This window comes from Hemiscyllium ocellatum, chromosome 6 (genome assembly GCF_020745735.1).
Source record: "Hemiscyllium ocellatum isolate sHemOce1 chromosome 6, sHemOce1.pat.X.cur, whole genome shotgun sequence".
Taxonomy (NCBI): domain Eukaryota; kingdom Metazoa; phylum Chordata; class Chondrichthyes; order Orectolobiformes; family Hemiscylliidae; genus Hemiscyllium; species Hemiscyllium ocellatum.
Genome location: NC_083406.1, coordinates 3,047,841 through 3,065,913, shown reverse-complemented (window position 1 = coordinate 3,065,913; position 18,073 = coordinate 3,047,841).

The following is an 18,073-nucleotide window of genomic DNA, read 5'->3' as shown; positions in this document are numbered from 1 at the left end:
TATGGACCATATGCAGGCAGATGGATTTAGATAAACATTATGGTTGGCACAGCCATGTTGGGCCGAAGGGCCTATTCCTGTGCTGTATGAATATCTTCGAAGAAGACTTCAGTTGGGGATGACTGAGGAACATTCCTTTTCCCTATGCTTGGAAAAGTCTCTCAATTGGTTTTTGTTTGGGAGAGTGAAAAAGTTGGAGGGTAAGAGAACAATGGAGGACCCTGTTCCTGGTCTTTTTCTTCTTGCTCCATTTACTCTTTGCTATGTCATGTATTCCAATTCCAGGTATTGGTATTTCTGCTCAATCGCAATGTTGGCTTAATCACTTCAAGTCTGTTGACTATGACTTATAGAAGCCAGCAATTCGTGAAAGCAATAATGATGCAGATATTCCAACAGTCAGAGCTGTGGAGTAGCTAAGTTTGTAATTGTATGTCAGGACAATGCGCAGTCACTCAAGACAGCTGACTTCATGGAGTTGACCAAGTCCCTAATGGCCAATCCCCTACACCTAGAACCCTCCAAAACGGTCCATTAAAGTTGCAGAGTTTGGAGGGTTCCAACTGTTAAGCTTTAAACAGTAAACTGGAGAAGTAAGAGGATTAAAAACCTACTCTAATAGGTATTTTACATCAATCTTCACAGTAGAAGACACCAACAACATACCAGAACTTCAAGAGATACAGAGGGCAAATGTGGATGGAGCAATCCCTATGAAGGAGAAGGTGCTGAGGAAATTGAAAAGTCTGGAGGTGGATAAATCATCCAGATCAGATGGACTACATCCCAGAGTTTGGAATGGGATAGCTGAGGAGATTGTAGGGACATTAGTCGTGATCTTTCAGGGATCACTAGAATCAGGGAGGATCCCAGAGGACTGATGAATGGCTAATGTAACAGCCCTGTTTAAGAAGGGACATAGACAGAAGGCAGGAAATAATCCATGAATAAACCTGACCTCAGTCTTTGGTAGTCCATTACTGAGGGGGAGATTGCAGAGTATTTGGAAATGCACAGTGAAATAGGGCTGAGTCAACAGCACTTCTTCAAGAGGAGCTCATGCCTGACAAGTCTGTTAGAATTGTGAGGTTATGCACATTGGTAGGAAGAACAGAGATATAGACTATTTTCTAAATAGGGAATGGCTTTGCAAATCTGAAGCACAAAGGAACTTGGGAATCTTAGTTCAGGATTCTCTTAAGGTTAACATGTAGGTTCAGTTGGCAGTGTGGAAGGCAACTGCAATGTTAGCATTCATTTCAAGAGGACTAGAATACAAGAGCAAGAGACATACTGCTGAGGCTGTGTAAGGCTCTGGTCAGACTTCTTATTGAATATTCTGAACAGTTTCAGATCCTATATCTCAGGAAAGATGTGCTGGCATTGGAGAGGCTATAGAGGAAATTCACAAGAATGATCCCAGAGCTGAAGGACGTGTATGAGGAGCAGTTGAGGTCTCTAGATTTGTGTGCGACGGAATTTAGAAGGATGAGGGGGGGGGGGGGGGGGGGGTGGTATCTGATTGAAACTTACAGATTACTGAGAGGCCTGGATGCAGAAGGTGTGGGGAGGATAGTTCAACTTGTACAAGAGACAGAACCCGAAGGCACAGCCTCAGAGGGGAGGGACAACTCTTTAGAACTAAGATGTTTAACAGCCTGATAAATCTTTGAACTCATTGCCAAAGACAGCTATTGAGGCCAAGTCATTGTCTTTAAGACAGATACAGTTCGGATCTTGATTAGTAACTGGATCAAAGGCTACGGGGAAAGGGCAGGAGAATGAGGTTGAGAGACACATCAGCCTCGATCAAATGGCAGAACAGACTCGATGGACCAGAGGGTGAATGTGAGGACTGGAGATCAGAGTCTAGATGAGAGTGGTGCTGGAAAAGCAGAGCGGGTCAGGGGGTTCCGAGGAGCAGGAGAATCGACATTTCGGGCAGGAGCCCTTCCTGCCTGACCTGCTGTGCTTTTCTAGCACCACTGTAATCTTGATGGGCTAAATGGCCTAACTCTGCTGCTACATCTTATGGTCTTAAAACTCTTAATAATTTGCCAGACATGATTCCTGCTTCATGAAGCCATGCTGATTCCACTTGATTATATTATATTTTTCTAAATGTTTTGCTCTTACATTCTCTATAACAGACTCAAACATTTTCCCACTCAGAGATATTACTTTGACTGGCCAGTATTTTTTCTCTCTCCCTTTTGAATGAAGGACAGTTAATGTCAGAGATTGACTACATTTTGCTGCAGTATTGCAATTCTGCGAGAGGCAGACCAGATCCTCGGTGTCTGCACAAATCTTCAGCCTGTAGAAGGAGCGTGACCAACTCCAGTTTTACATGAGATGTGCAATATAAATAATAATCAGAAGGCGATGGCGAGTCAGCAGTCAAATGGAAGTGGATTTCTGCCATTGTGACAGAACCTGCTGGTGAGCAAGAAGATCATTCTGGATCTCTGCTGCCCCTGTCTTGCACCTCATCCACGGTACATGCTGTCAGGGTCGCTCGTGTGTGTTTCCTGATTAGTGCTCCAGCTCCAAAGCCCACCCACCCATCCCAAGCCGGTTGATGAAGACTGGGTTAAACTCCAGGCTGCAAAACTAAACCGAAAGCTGCACGACTGAAAAACGCTGGCTGACAGCCCACAACTGGTCCCAGCCCTTGTGGCAACATTCAGCTCAATGTGCAAAGCCTTCTGTGCCTGACCAGCATTTCTAGCACTTTGTATTTTTGTTTTAACATCTGCAGTATTTTACTTTTTGTTTCTTTTTGGTTTTATCACTTTCATTTTCATCAGAAGTAGAGTGAATGGCCACTTGCAGCTCCATCTTACTGTACCATGAGGGTGTAATTTCAACGGTGCACATTCACTCAAACCAGGATTTCCACAATGCTTTATTTGTGATAAAGTCTATCTGTTTTGAGGTCAGAAGTCACACGACACTAGATTATAGTCGACAGCTCCAAGAATTTCTGATCTTAAATAAACCTGCTGGACTATAACCTGGTGTTGTGTGACTCTGCAAAGATTAAAAATCACACAAAACCAGGTTATAATCCAACAGGTTTATTTGGAAGCACTATGTTTCGAGATGCTGCCTCTTCATCAGGTGGTTCACAGTGTCTCAAAAGCTAGTGCTTCCAAATAAACCCGTTGGGCTCTAACCTGTTGTTGTGTGATTTTTAATCTTTGTCCATACCAGCCCAACCCCGGCTCCTCCATATTATGTCTGCAGAGATTGTGACAGTATGGAACAGTTTCCAGTTTATAATTCTCTCAGTCAGCCTGTGATGCCCTCATAACATCTGTCTGCAGCCAATTGCCCCTTGCGCCTGGGGGTAGTCAGATTTCACAGCCGTGCCCGTTCCCATCAGTCCCTGGGGTATGGGGTCTGTGGGGGACAGTGATGAGGTCTACCTCTCACCCAAATAAAACAGTCAGCACATGGGTTTGCTGGTGGTGGGCTCTCCATTATAAAATGCTGAACAGGTGCATAGCAGATTCCCAGAATGAGTCAGGTACAAAAATAATTTTGGGTGACTATAACCGAGTCTGTAACTGCCAGTTGACTGGCGAAGAGTCAATCCATCCTGCATTATGTGGCACAGTGGTAGTGTCCCATCTCTGACCCAGGAGACCTGGGTTTGAGTCCCACTGCTCCAGAGGTGTGTAATTGATTGGAAAATAAATCCATTATGACAGAGATGTCAGGGGCCATGCACCTGGATATCCACAGCCTTGTCATCCAGTCCAACAAATGTGGGCAATGCACTAGCTCATTCGAGCTCAGTCTAAACTTAGGATCAAAGAATCCCTACGGTGTGGAAGCAGACCATTCCGCCCATCAAATCCACACTGACCTTCTGAAGAGCACCCCACCAAGACCACCCTCCTACCGCATCCGCATAACCCTACATTTCCTACCCATATTTGAACTGTGGGAGGAAACTAGAGTCTGCACACCCACACAGAGAATGTCCAAGCTCCACACAGAGTTGCCTGAGGCTGGGATCGAATACATGTCCCTGGCACTGTGAGGTAGCAGTGCTAACCACTGAGCCACTGTATATACAATGCATGTTCTGTTTGTCACTCTTATTCATCCTCCATTGAAATGTGGATGGAGACACAAAACCAGTCGTTGGCTGAGCAGCGGAATGAGCTGTTCATTTGTTTTACACATCAGTGGGGGTTGCAAACCATAACTTGCCAGAACCACTTATAACCCACAAGCATGCTCGAGATAGAGGAAGTGCATGTTGACCGGAGCAGTTGGATCCCATTGAACACGGTTCACCTGTTGCCAACTATTCGCTCCCCCCGCCTCCCACCTCGTTCCCTCACTTTATGCGTTGGGATGGGAAACAGAGATGCTGCAAATGTCTCCAGCTGCAGCTCACTCAGCATTCATTAGGGTAGCTGTCCCCTCAGCCACTCACAGACCTGTCTCTGCCCTGCTTCAACATTGACTTGTGGTTGCAACAGATAGAGGATTGTATTTAAGCACAGAGCCCATAAACATCTTCGATCATGAAGGGTCAGATGGGAACCTGCTCCCTGACCATCTTGAACGGCGTTGCCTCCTGCTGAGACCCTTTCTCCATGCTGCTGACCCAGACACATGCACACACACACACACATATGCAGACATACACACAGACATGCACACAGATTCACACGCATGCACACATATACATAGACACACAGAAACACGCACAGACACACATGCACACACGTAACACCACGCGTACACACGCACACAGGCATGCACATACACACATGTGCATACACCGACATACATGCACACATACACACACAGACGTGCACACTGACACACACAGGCACGCACACAGAGACACACATATACACACACCCACATATTTCTACACATATGCACATACAGACACATACCCATAGACACACATACACCCACACACAGGTATACATACACATGGACTCGCATACACACATACACACACTGACACAGATACATGCATGCACTAACACATGCACAAATGCACATGCATACACATTCACAGACACGCACACTGCATGCATGCCCCATTGCATACCATATGTCGATAGTAATATTTACGAGGCATTTAGACCGACAAATGAACAGACAGGGAAGAGAGGGAAATGGACCATGTGCAGTCAGATGGGATTAGTTTAGAATGATTGTGGTCAGCACAGCCACAATGGGCTGACGCGCCTGTTCCATGTTCTGAGATGGTTCCAGTGCTGTACCTTGGCCTCCCTGACCCCTCCCAAAGCTCCAGCCTGGGTAACCACTAAGTAAACGAGGCACATGGCCCAACCGTGTGGTGCTGGAAAAGCACGTTCGGTCAGAAATGATGAAGGGCTCCGGCCAGAAAAGTTGACTCTCCTGCTCTTCGGATGCTGCCTGACCTGCTGTGCTTTTCCAGCAACACATTCTCGCCTCTGATCTCCGAGTCGTCCCGATTGTCAAAATCTGGGACCTCGCAAAAAAAAATGATTTTTTAAAAATCCGTTTGCTTTTTTTTAAAAAAAATCCCCGTCTGAAAAACCACGAAGCTGCAGGAAGGTCAGGAGCCTTAGACCCTGCCCCAGTGTTGCTGGTTTCCCAGTCACTGCCAGGAAGGTAGTTCTCAGCCCCCGGGTGAGATTAAACCCTTCACTGACTGAGAACAGACCACGTTTAACGGCCTGAGGTGGTGAATGGCAGCTGTCACCCGTACGGACCTTCCTGACCACTGAATAATTCTGGGATGGTGTGGAGAATGAGCAATCGGTATGTTCCCTGGGACCTGGAAACCTGAACTCCACCTTGTGTCCGTGCGTGGGCTGGTTATAGCAGGGTTGCTGACATCAGTATCATCACATCTTCACCTTGTACCTTCCTGGGGAACCCGCTGAAATTCTGTTGTTGGGTCAGAAAAGCCCTCTGTTAGAAACCTTCGCCCCTCACTATCATTACCGGTTGGATATTGCAAGTCCAAGTATATTGTCGAATAAGGAGGTGAGGACTGCAGATGCTGGAGATCAGAGCTGAAAATGTGTTGCTGGAAAAGCGCAGCAGGTCAGGCAGCATCCAAGGGGCAGGAGATTCTGATGAAGGGTTAATGCCCGAAACGTCGATTCTCCTGCTCCTTAGATGCTGCCTGACCTGCTGCGCTTTTCCAGCAACACATTTTCAGTATTGTCGAATAAGCAAATCTGCCTCCCTATAATTCTCGGTATTCATTAAGGACATTTATTTGGATTCGGAGTTGAATTTAAAGTGATCGCTGCGTGTAACCGGAGTATTTTTTTCTGCAGTTGCATCGCATCTTTTTTATATTTGTCCTTTTCACTTTTTCCTACCCTCCCCCCTTTGAACTTTTACAACCTCTGAATGTGGACTGAACAGCTTTTCAGTAAATGATATAACATTTTGTCACTGAAAACTCAATACAAGCAAAAATACCTCACCTTCTCAACATCCCAATGGTCACTGGATCCTGTGGGATTCTGGATTAGTGGTGCTGGAAGAGCACAGCAGGTCAGGCAGCATCCAACAAGCAGCGAAATCGATGTTTCGGGCAAAAGCCCTTCATCAGGAATGCATTCCTGATTTCGCCGCTCCTTGGATGCTGCCTGAACTGCTGTGCTCTTCCAGCACCACTAATCCAGAATCTGGTTTCCAGCATCTGCAGTCATTGTTTTTACCTGGTTGGATCCTGTGGGAGTTGGCTGTGACAGTTTGTCTCATGGTTATTTTCATAGTTCTGCCTATTCCATGGTCTAGAAATATTTAGGCTTCAACACACGTGATAAATAAAATCTGCAACTTTCCCACATCACACTTTGCCATTTTATGGGATAATATGTACATAGAGTCATAGAAACAGACCCTTCGGCCCAACCCGTTGTCAGGAAACTTTCCAGACCTCTTTTATCTCCAGCCATTCTCATCCCTGACATCAGACAGGGCTGTCTGCTCACTTTGGGTATCAAACCTTCAGTGGTTCGGTTTGCTCAGTTGGTTGGATGGCTGGTTTGCAATGGGAACAGCTCGGGTTCAGTTTCAGTATTGGCTAAGATCACTCTGATTTTCCCAACCTCATCTGAAACACAGGTTAAACCCAACACTAGCCCTTCTGTCGCTAACAAGAAAGGAGTTCTCTGGGAGTGTAGTAATGTACAGTACACATTTCCCTTCAATTACCGCTCCGGTCTGCACAATGTGGTCATTTCATTTTGGAATTCTCATTCTTCGGTTTCCAAAAAATCCATGAGTCCGAACTTATTGGCCAGTTTTTTTTTGTAATTCATTCACAGAAAGTGGGCATCACTGGTCAGACCCTCATTTATTGCCTATCCCTCAGAGCTGAAAATGTGTTGTTGGTTAAAACGCAGCAGGTCAGGCAGCATCCAAGGGGCAGGAGATTCTGATGAAGGGCTCTGACCCGAAACGTCGAATTTCCTGTTCCTTGGATGCTGCCTGACCTGCTGCGCTTTAACCAGCAACACATTTTCAGCTCTGATCTCCAGCATCTGCAGACCTCACTTTTTACTCGAAGATTTTATCCCTCATTGCCCAGTGTCACCCACATCACTGTGGGTCTGGAGTCACATGGAGACCAGACCAGGCCCGGGGAGCAGATAGTAGTGTTGCTGGAAAAGCGCAGCAGGTCAGGCAGCATCCGAGGAGCAGGAGATTCGACGTTTTGGGCATAAGCCCTTCTTCAGAATCTCCTGTTCCTTGGATGCTGCCTGACCTGCTGCGCTTTTCCAGCAACACATTTTCAGCTCTGATCTCCAGCATCTGCAGTCCCCACTTTCCCCTCCGAGCAGATAGTAGTGAACATGATTGTTAACAATAATTAGTTCAAAGGCAGTTTGGGACAGCCAATAAGTGTTGACCCACCATCGCTCATGTCCCACGGTTGACTTTTTTCACAAATTAACAATGGTTTCACGATCATCATTAGCCTCTTCATTCCAGATATTTATTGAATTCGAATCCGACCCTGTGCTGTGGCAAGGGTTCGAGCCTGGGTCCCTGGAACATTACCCCGGTCTCTGGATTAGGAAAAATCTACTGATAATCCCACCATTCAATCTCTTACCCTTAATTTAAGCAAAAACCAATTTTAAATCAAATTCAAGGTAAAGATTTCAGCAAACCTCGATCCAGGAGTGAGATACAAAAAGAGAACAAACAAATTACCCCAAAACGTGCATAACAAGCATGTACCTTAAATGAAAGCTGAGAGCAGATGTATCTACAGCAGTATGAGGAGGAAGTTTGCAGTAATTAAAGGCAGCTCTGTCAGACCCGCCTTCCCTCCGGGAAAAGTCCTAATGGTTTTGTGTATTTGTCGAAGAGCCAGCCCCACCAGCCAATACCAACACAGTCTATGATAGAATGACAACAGAATCCAAACACATGCTCCTGTCATAAAGAGCTCTTCGCTGGATTTGGACAGATTTACTGTAACCTTCTCCAAGTGAGGGTTCAAGCTAACAGTGGGACAGGCTGGAGAACTGATCTCTGAGCATTCCTGCAGAAGGAGGGGGAACATGTGAGAGAAAAATTCGACTCCACATTCCTCCGTCCTGAATGGGCTGAGCCATAATTCATCCGTCTCTGGTTTACCTGAGCAAGGCAGAAGGAGCGAGTTAGTAATTGATCTCCACACTGGAACTGCTGAACCAGGGACTGTGCGCTGGCAGAAATTACCCAGAATAAAACCAAATAAATTGCAGTTTATCCGCCATAGCTTCAGCGGAAATCCTGGAGAAATGGCAAAAAGAGGATTATTTCACGGAGATGCATTTCCAACCCGGAGGAACCCTCATGAAACCTGAGCCTGCACCATCTCGTCAATGTCCCTGAAACTGGAGCGTCAGACGATATGTCAAACCCTGCAAGGCGATCCCTGAAAGATGTTCCAACCGAATCTGAACTAGAGCTGACTGGGGGAAAGCTCTGATTAAAGCTCATCTGTGTTCAGAACAAACTGCACACAGACCTCTGCACCAAGAATTCCAATGTTTTATGACAGCAGCTCCTTATTTGGAAAAAACGCGCAGCATTAAAATTTAATCATTCCCAATTACAAACTGGGCAGGTTTTAAAGGTTAGCTTCACAATCCGTGACACGGGGAATGAATTTCAGGGGGTAAGCTGCTGCCCCAGGGCTCACACCCAGGGGATGTGCTGGGTAATGGAAGAGGTAAAAACAGTGACTGCAGATGCTGGAAACCAGATTCTGGATTAGTGGTGCTGGAAGAGCACAGCAGTTCAGGCAGCATCCGAGGAGCAGCGAAATCGATGTTTCGGGCAAAAGCCCTTCATTGGGTAATGGCAGGAGCAGTGCTCCGAAAGCTAGTGCTTCCAAATAAACCTGTTGGACTATAACCTGGATTTGTCCACCCCAGTCCAACACCAGCATCTCCAAGTCAGGGTAATCCAGATGGAATGAACGCAGAATCTAATTTCAGAGGGTAGCAAGAAAAAAAGGATTAAAATTTCTCAAAAGGTACATTAATGAGTGATGGGAAGTCAATTTAAAAGAATTTTAAAGCTGTACTCAGGGAGTGATCAATGTTTGCAATAATCGACTGCAGCATCATAGAAATTATTTTTAGGACTTAATATTGTGAAGGGGGCGGGTTCATGGAATCAAAGGGATAATCTTTTGTGGATAGATTCAAGAACAGCGTCTTCCCCACTGTTATTAAACTTGCGAATGTATCTCTCAAATTTTAAATGTAATATTGATCTCTCTCTTTGTATCCGTTCTCTGCAGCTGTTAACATTGTCCTCCTCGCTCAGGTCTGTTACCCTAATGCATTCTGTGTGGTGTGATCTGCCAGTATTTCACTGTACCTCGATACGTGTGACAATAATAAATCAAATCAAGTCAAAAAACTCTCTCCACCTACTATTTACCCAGTCAATCCAGAGGGCCGAGAAAATTAGATAAAGTGTATAGAGGAATACCTGCACTAAAAACAATGTCAAAGTGAGCTATAATAATAATCATGAATTAATTACAGAAATTAAGCAGCAGCTAAGATTAAGTAGCCTGGGACCAACACGAGAAGTTTTTGTGTTCATGTCTAACAGCTGCACATCAAACTTTCTCATTGTTGAGGCTACTGTCAGAAAGTGTGGTGCTGGAAAAGCACATCCGGTCAGGCAGCATCCGAAGAGCAGGAAAATTGATGTTTTGCGCATGAGCTCTTCATCAGCAATGCTCACATTCCTGTTTGAGGAAGAGCTTAAACCCGAAATGTCGACTCTCCTGCTCCTTGGATGCTGCCTGACCGGCTGTGCTTTTCCAGCACCACACTCTTTGACTCTGATCTCCAGCATCTGCAATCCCCATTTTCCCCTTGTTGAGGCTACTGCCAATCTACTTAACAATGTCGTGTCATTGACTGACACAAAAAAAATCCAATTTAATTAACTGAAATCTCAAGAAGTGCGGGTTCTGGAGATTGGAAACAAAATCAGAAATTGCTGGGAAACTATGCAGATCTGGTAATATCTATGGAGAGAAATCAGAGTTAATATTTCAGGTCCAGTGACCTTTCTGCAGTACTGGACCCAAAACATTCACCCTGATTTCTCTCCAAAGGTGATGCCAGACCTGCTGAGCTTTTCCAGCAATTTTTGATTTTGTTTCACTTTTACTGATATCCACCCCAGGCAAACCACCGAATGATTCTATGTATGGGAGGAATACAGTGACATTTCATTTTGATTGGTATTCTGTTTGTATCCAGTCCATCAGTAATGTCTGTATCTGGTGGACTAGGCTGTCACAGTGTGTACTGAACCACTGCGAAACCTCAGGGTGTCTGTATCTGGTGGATTGGGCTGGATGATGAGGTAATGATTTATAATGAAACTGCATTGTGGTGCATCAGTATTGAATAAGATTTAAAAGGACTGGTAACATGTATAGCAATCCACATTCCTGGATCTGACGCCAGCCCTTTAAACATAGCTCTGTGTCTGTAGCCTTCTTTTCAGATAGAATGCTCATGGGTAAATGCAGTTAAGACCAGTTAAATATGAAAGAACACAGTGAATCCCTGAGGTAGGTAATTGAGACTTGGAATGATGATTCTGTTGGGATCAACAGGCTTTCTGGGATAAACTGGTAATCCATTCTGGTTTCCATGCATCACTTTTCTCTCAAAATAGAAGCTTCCTGAAATTTTTACAATAATCTCTTCAACCTTATGGTATCCTTCATGTCTAATCCAAACCTAGAATTGCTTTTATTAATATTTGCCGCGGATGGTCTGTGAGCAGTTCCCTGATTTCACCTGTGTCTCCTAAACAGGAACATCAGAACAGGAGGAGGCCATTCAGCCCCTCGACCCTGTTCCACCATTCAATGATACTGTGGATGATCTGTGGCCTATCTCCAGATGCCTGTCTTTGGCCCATATCCCTTCATAGCTTTGTTTAGCAAAAAGTATCTATTCCCAGATTTAACGAACAATGGATCCAGCATCCCTGGCCATTTGTGGAAGAGAGTTCCAAACCTCTCCAAGCCTTTGGGTGTAGAAATGCCATCACTCAGTCCCTTGTTGGCATTAAAGAGCACCTTCAGACCTGGCGCAGTATCTTTATAGAATCTTCCCTGATTCTTTAAGTCATCTCTCTCCACTCACAGCGATTCAAACTGATTTCTTCTGAATAAGTTCCAGTGATGTGTTTTTAAGGCACAGTCGTCAGGAATATCATCATGTGCTGTATTCCTCCTGTTCTGGACTGTACAACAACCAGTTCCTGACTTCCTTCCTGTCAATTAATAAGTTGCAGCTTCTCACTGCCTGCTGTAGAAGCCAACGTGCTTTACCAAACCTCATGTTGTCAAAATCAGAGAAGACGGCTTGAGCCAACATGTCACACTGATCCAGTCCCATTGGCCAACATTTGGCCCAGACCCCTCTTAAACCCTTCCTAATCACATACCCAAACAGATTCCTTTTAAATGATGTAATTGTACCAGCCTCCACCACTTCCTCTGGCAGCTCATTCCATACACGCACCATCTTCTGCTTGAAAAGGTTACCCCTCAAGTCCCTTTTAAATCTTCCCCCTCTTACCTTAAAGCTATGCCCTCTGCCTTTGGGCTCCCCTACCCTGGGGAAAAGGCTATTCATCCTATCCATATCCCTCATGATTAGTGCCTATTTCATCTCTGCATATGCTTTTTTCTTGATCCTCAGGAGATGGGTCCTCCATGAGCAGGCACTGTATGGCCTGGACCAGTGATGTAAAGACAGGGGTAACATTTGGACAATAATTATGATGCCAGCTGATGGTAATGCTGGGCCAGTCAGAGTAAATCTTGTCTCTTTAGATCATTAGTTTTAATTCTGTAATTTGGTTACTATAATTTTCTGTTACTGAACATATTCTTGAGCTGATAATGTTCTTTTAACAAAACTTTAGTTGAAAACATAAAAAAAAAACAAAACTAGAAAATTGTGACAGTTTAAAAAATATTTACATGAATGGCAAATAAATTGATCTTTTTCCCAGAAATGTCTTTTACAGACACTCAATCCCAGTGAAATTTCATTCTGTTCTTAACTGATTAATTTCATATTCAAGCGACAAGATTATAAGCATTTCCTTTCTGTAACTCTCTATATACTGACTGGATGTGACTATCTCTGTGACTGTCTTTCCCCAAGCTACACAGTCACCAGCTAATTCACTGATTTTTGTCTGAGCTGAACTTTAAGATAAACCCTGTTCACTTAAACAGCTGAAACAGCCCAATAATCCACATTCACAGAATTAAAAGCAAAAACCTGTTCACTTATACTTTGAAATCCAAATTCCCATATTACAATGTTAAAAACCTTTAATACAAGAGCCCCAAGATCTTCCAAATTCCTCTCTCATTTAAATGCGAGTGGCACCTCAATAATCTAGTGTTGATTGGTGTTTTTACCAGAAGGCATAACCTCGGCACTGGGCTGTCTACTACCCCATCCATACCTTCTTAGGATTAACTTTAAAGCAATCTCTAAGATACAGGCCAATACATTTTGGATTTGATTTGATATGTTATGATATGATTTGATTTATTATTATCACATGTACTGAGATACGGTGAAAAGCGTTGTTTTGTGCTAATCAAACAAGTCACACCTTACATAAGTACATCAATGTAATAGAACTGAATCCAGGATATAGTGTTGCAGCTACATAGAAAGTGCAGTGAAAGATCAACTCCATTCATAAGTCTGATAACAACAAGAAAAAAGTTATTCTTAAATCTGTTGGTAAGTGTTTTCAGACTTCTGTATTTTCTCCCTGATGGAAGAGGATGGAAGAGAGTATAACTGGGGTGGGAAGGGTCTTTGATTATGTTGGCTGCTTTCCCAAGGATGCATGAAGTATAGATGGAGTCAATGGATGGAAGATTGATTTGTGTAATGGACTGGGCTGCCTTCTTGGCCAGAGCAGTTGCAATACCAAAGTGTGACACATCTGGATAAGATGCTTTCTATGTAGCATCTATAAAAATTGATAAGAGTCGTTGTGGACGTACCAAATTTCCAAAGCCTTCTGAGCAAGTTGAAGTTTTGGTATGCATTCTTAACTGTTACGTAAAAGTGGGTGGACCAGGATAGATTGTTGGTGACATTTACTCATAGAAACTTGAAGCTCTCCACCATCTCCACCATAACACCATTGATATAGACAGGAGTGTGTCCTCTATTCTGCTTCCTGAAGTCGATGACCAGCTCCTTCATTTTGCTGACATTGAGGAAGAGATTGTTGTCTTTACACTGTGTTACTAAGCTCTCTAGCTCTTTACTGAACTCTGTTTTGTCGTTGTTTGAGATCCAACCAATTACAGTGATGTCATCAACAAATTTGTAAATGGAGTTAGAGCTGAATTTGGCCATACAGTCATGAGCATATAAGGAATATAGTAAGGGGTTGAGTATGCAGCCTTGCAGGGTACCGGTGTTGAGGATTATTGTAGAAGAGGTATTGTCACCTCTCTTCACTGATTGGGGTCTGCAGGTCAGGAAGTCAAGGATCCAGTTCTGGAGGGGGCAACAGAGTCCTAGGTCTCGGGGTTTGAAGATGAGTTTGTTTGGAATTACAGTGTTGAAGATGGAGTTAGAATCAATAAATTGGAGTCTGACAAAGGTGTCCTTGTTATCCAGATGTTCCAGGGATGAGTGTAAGGCTAAAGAAATGGCATCTGCCATGGATCTCTTGCGACAGGTGGGCAAAGCTGGGAGTGCCATTGATGAGTGCCATTACTGACCTCTTGATGATGATGGATGTCATTATTTTATCAATATTATGATGTCAATACCCTGCAAGGCCTAGCTTCAGCCTTAAGTGCTGTCAGACAGTTGCCTACAAACTGTAGGGCAATGGTTTTATAGGAGGTTGGTTTAGCAAGTTCAGGTCCTTGTTCATCTCCAAACTAGTGTGGAACTCCCATGGGAGGGAATTCCATGTGTATCCCTTTTCCCGTGAGGTATATACGAGTTCCTTCTATGATTTTGGGTGAAAAGGAATGGCTCAGAATCCGTTTCTCACATCTAATACGATAAACATGTTGTCTCGTCTTAGCCCATTTAAAGATGTTTCCTACAGTGTATCCCTTTGATTGTTTGCAAGAAGCAACTTAATGACTGTACCCAACCACCCACAATTAGAAAATGTTTGCAACATTATACTGACTCTATATTGAATTCTGCTGACAACCAATTTCAGAATGTCAGTCAGACCCATAGTAAAGAGTAAAAAGTGAGGTCTGCAGATGCTGGAGATCAGAGCTGAAAATGTGTTGCTGTTTAAGGCACAGCAGGTCAGGCAGCATCCAAGGAACAGGAAATTCGACGTTTTGGGCCAGAGCCCTTCATCAGGAATGAGGAGAGGGTGCCAGGCAGGCTAAGATAAAAGGTAGGGAGGAGGGACTTGGGGGAGGGGCGATGGAGATGTGATAGGTGGAAGGAGGTCAAGGTGAGGGTGATAGGCCGGAGTGGGGTGGGGGCGGAGAGGTCAGGAAGAGGATTGCAGGTTAGGAGGGCGGTGCTGAGTTGAGGGAACCGACTGAGACAAGGTGGGGGGAGGGGAAATGAGGAAGCTGGAGAAATCTGAGTTCATCCCTTGTGGTTGGAGGGTTCCCAGGTGGAAGATGAGGCGCTCTTCCTCCAACCGTCGTGTTGTTATGTTCTGGCGATGGAGGAGTCCAAGGATCTGCATCGGTAGAGTGGGAGGGAGAGTTAAAGTGTTGAGCCACGGGGTGGTTGGGTTGGTTGGTCCGGGCGTCCCAGAGGTGTTCCCTGAAGCGTTCCGCAAGTAGGCGGCCTGTCTCCCCAATATAGAGGAGGCCACATCGGGTGCAGCGGATGCAATAGATGATGTGTGTGGAGGTGCAGGTGAATTTGTGGCGGATATGGAAGGATCCATATTAAAGACCCATAGTAAAGTGCACTTTCATGTATAGGAACTACATATATTAATACACAGGGAACTATTCTTTGCAGAGAGAAAAAATATGTATACACAATTTGCCGGTTTCAACTTAACAGAATAGGTGGCAGCCACTCTCTGGTTCATTTCTCAGGTAGTGCCTTGACCACTGAGAATCAGACAGCCTGTTTAAAGTTTAAACAAAGCTTGACAATGAACTGTCAATGTAGACTTTGTCTACCTATATCTATATCACAGGGACCTCAGTTCCTGCGTCCTTCCTTTAGATGTTGCTTGATTTCATTCTAATTGCCTCTAACTGTCCCAGCAAAAATGTATCACTTTACATTTCTGTGCATTGAATTTCATCTCCCATGCGCCTGTTTTTACTAACATGAGATTAAAAATACCCAGCAAGCTGAACATTATTTCTGGAGGAACGCTCAGAGTTAACACCTCAGGCTCTGATGAAAAGCCACATTTCTGAAATGTTAAACAAAATCAGAAATTGCTTGAGGAAATCTGCAGGTCTTGCAGCGTCTGTGGAGGGAGACACAGAGTTAATCTGTTTGAGTCCAGTGACCCTTTTGCAGAAGTTTTGTTTCAGATTTCTGGTATCTGCAGCTTTTAGTTTGATACTTGACGTTAATTCTGCTGATCTCGTCACGGATGCTGTTGGATATTCTTATATTTTCTAATGTTCTGAAGACAAGTTATTGGAACCAACATGTTAACTCTAATTGCTGAGCTTTACTGGCAAATTCTGTTTTTGTTTCTATATTTTCTGGCTTTAATTTTGTCTTTGATGAGTTGCAAATGATATTGAGCACTTTGTGATCAGCAGGAGACCCAAACTTCTGACAATGTGTTGGAGGGAAGATCATTGATGAAAATGGTTGGGTCACAAACACCGCTTTGAGGAACTCTTGTAACAATGTCCTGGAGCTGAGATGAATGATTTGCAACAACCTCAACAAGCTGATTTGCACTAGACATGAGTCTAACCAGCGGAGTACTGTTCCTTTCACCACACTGATGACAATGTCGCTGAGACTCCTTGGTGTCACACTTAGCAAAATGTAACCTTGGTGCCAAGGGCAGTTATTTTCACTTCCTCTCTGGAATATTGCCCTTGTTCGTTTTCGGATCAAGGTTTAATGATGCCCAGTGCCATACTTTATCCTCACAGTACATTGTTTCCTCTTGTCAGGGATTGGACTATTGTCTCTGCACATCTAAAGGATTATGATATGGGATAGTTTAATGAGCTTTTTAAGATTCATATCAGAACTGGGAAAACTGAGTTGTGAAGAATGATTGGGTGAACCTGGAAGACTGTAAGGGAAGATTTGATTGAAGGTGCTTTGATTGTGAATAAATTTCACAGGTTGGAACCAGAGATATTTTTCTGATGCACTCTGAATTCCAAATATAGGCAGCTAGAGTTGGAAAGTTAAAGTAAGTTGGTAATGTGGACAACATGGACCCATTGGTCTAACTCAGCCATGCTGACCAGGTATCCGAAATTAACCCAGTCCCATTTACCAATATTTGACCTAGATCCCTGTAAACCCTTCCTATTCATATACAGATGCAGATACCTTTGATCACCATAGCATGCAATTTGTCAGTACAGATGATTAAAAAAGAAATCGATAAATTTCCTTAAAATGATTCATGATTATTAATAACCTTACCATTTTTGGATCAAATGACACAGAGTTAAAAAGACAAAAATACTGGCTTCATAAAATGTACAACCAAATGTTAACAATCATAGCAAACGATAGTTCATTATGTTATTTTACTTTTTAACAGAATATTCTTTTGTCATATTTTTTAACCACAGAGAGTTACAAGTAGAAAACAGGTTCTTTAAATATTGTTTGATCGGTATGCATTATTGTCCTTCTGGTACAGTACTGACTATCAATATTATTCCATGTATTGTCTTATTTCTGTACTCCTGCCACAACTTTGAAGAATGCTGAATGAAGATATTCAGGATGTTTTTTGTTTTCTGTTTAGTAGTCATATATGCAGAGTAACTGTCAATGTATTTATCCACCAAGTGCCTTATCATGTGCCTCAAAAAGTATTTTTTAGCAAAAATTAATTAATATTTTAATATACTGTTGGGAATTTGTTTACAAATGGAAACTACACTAAATCAAAGTTTCTACTTCTAGGTATTCAACATATGTATTCAATTTTTTAAAAAGTAATTTTCAAAAACAGGAGAGCAGTCATATTTTGTACCAAAATGAGATGAATAATACAGAACTTTTAACAAAAGAGGCATTTCTGGAATCCAAGAAAACGTTTCTGCTAAAATTTTAAGTAAACTGTTTGGCAAAGCTGCAGAAGAATTGGGTAGAGCTTGTCAATTCCTACTTGGCATCTCGGAATGCTTAAATTAGTGAATGTTCTCCTTCTAATTAGCAATTAATGCAGACACTTTTGTGATTGTGATCTTAGAAGGCGTTATATCATCTGACTGATTCTTCTTACAACCGTATTTGTCAATGTCAGAAATCAGGTTCAGATATATATTTCATGTTAAGCCTGCTGTTTAAACATGCTTATTGTGAGCTAAACCTTCTCTTTG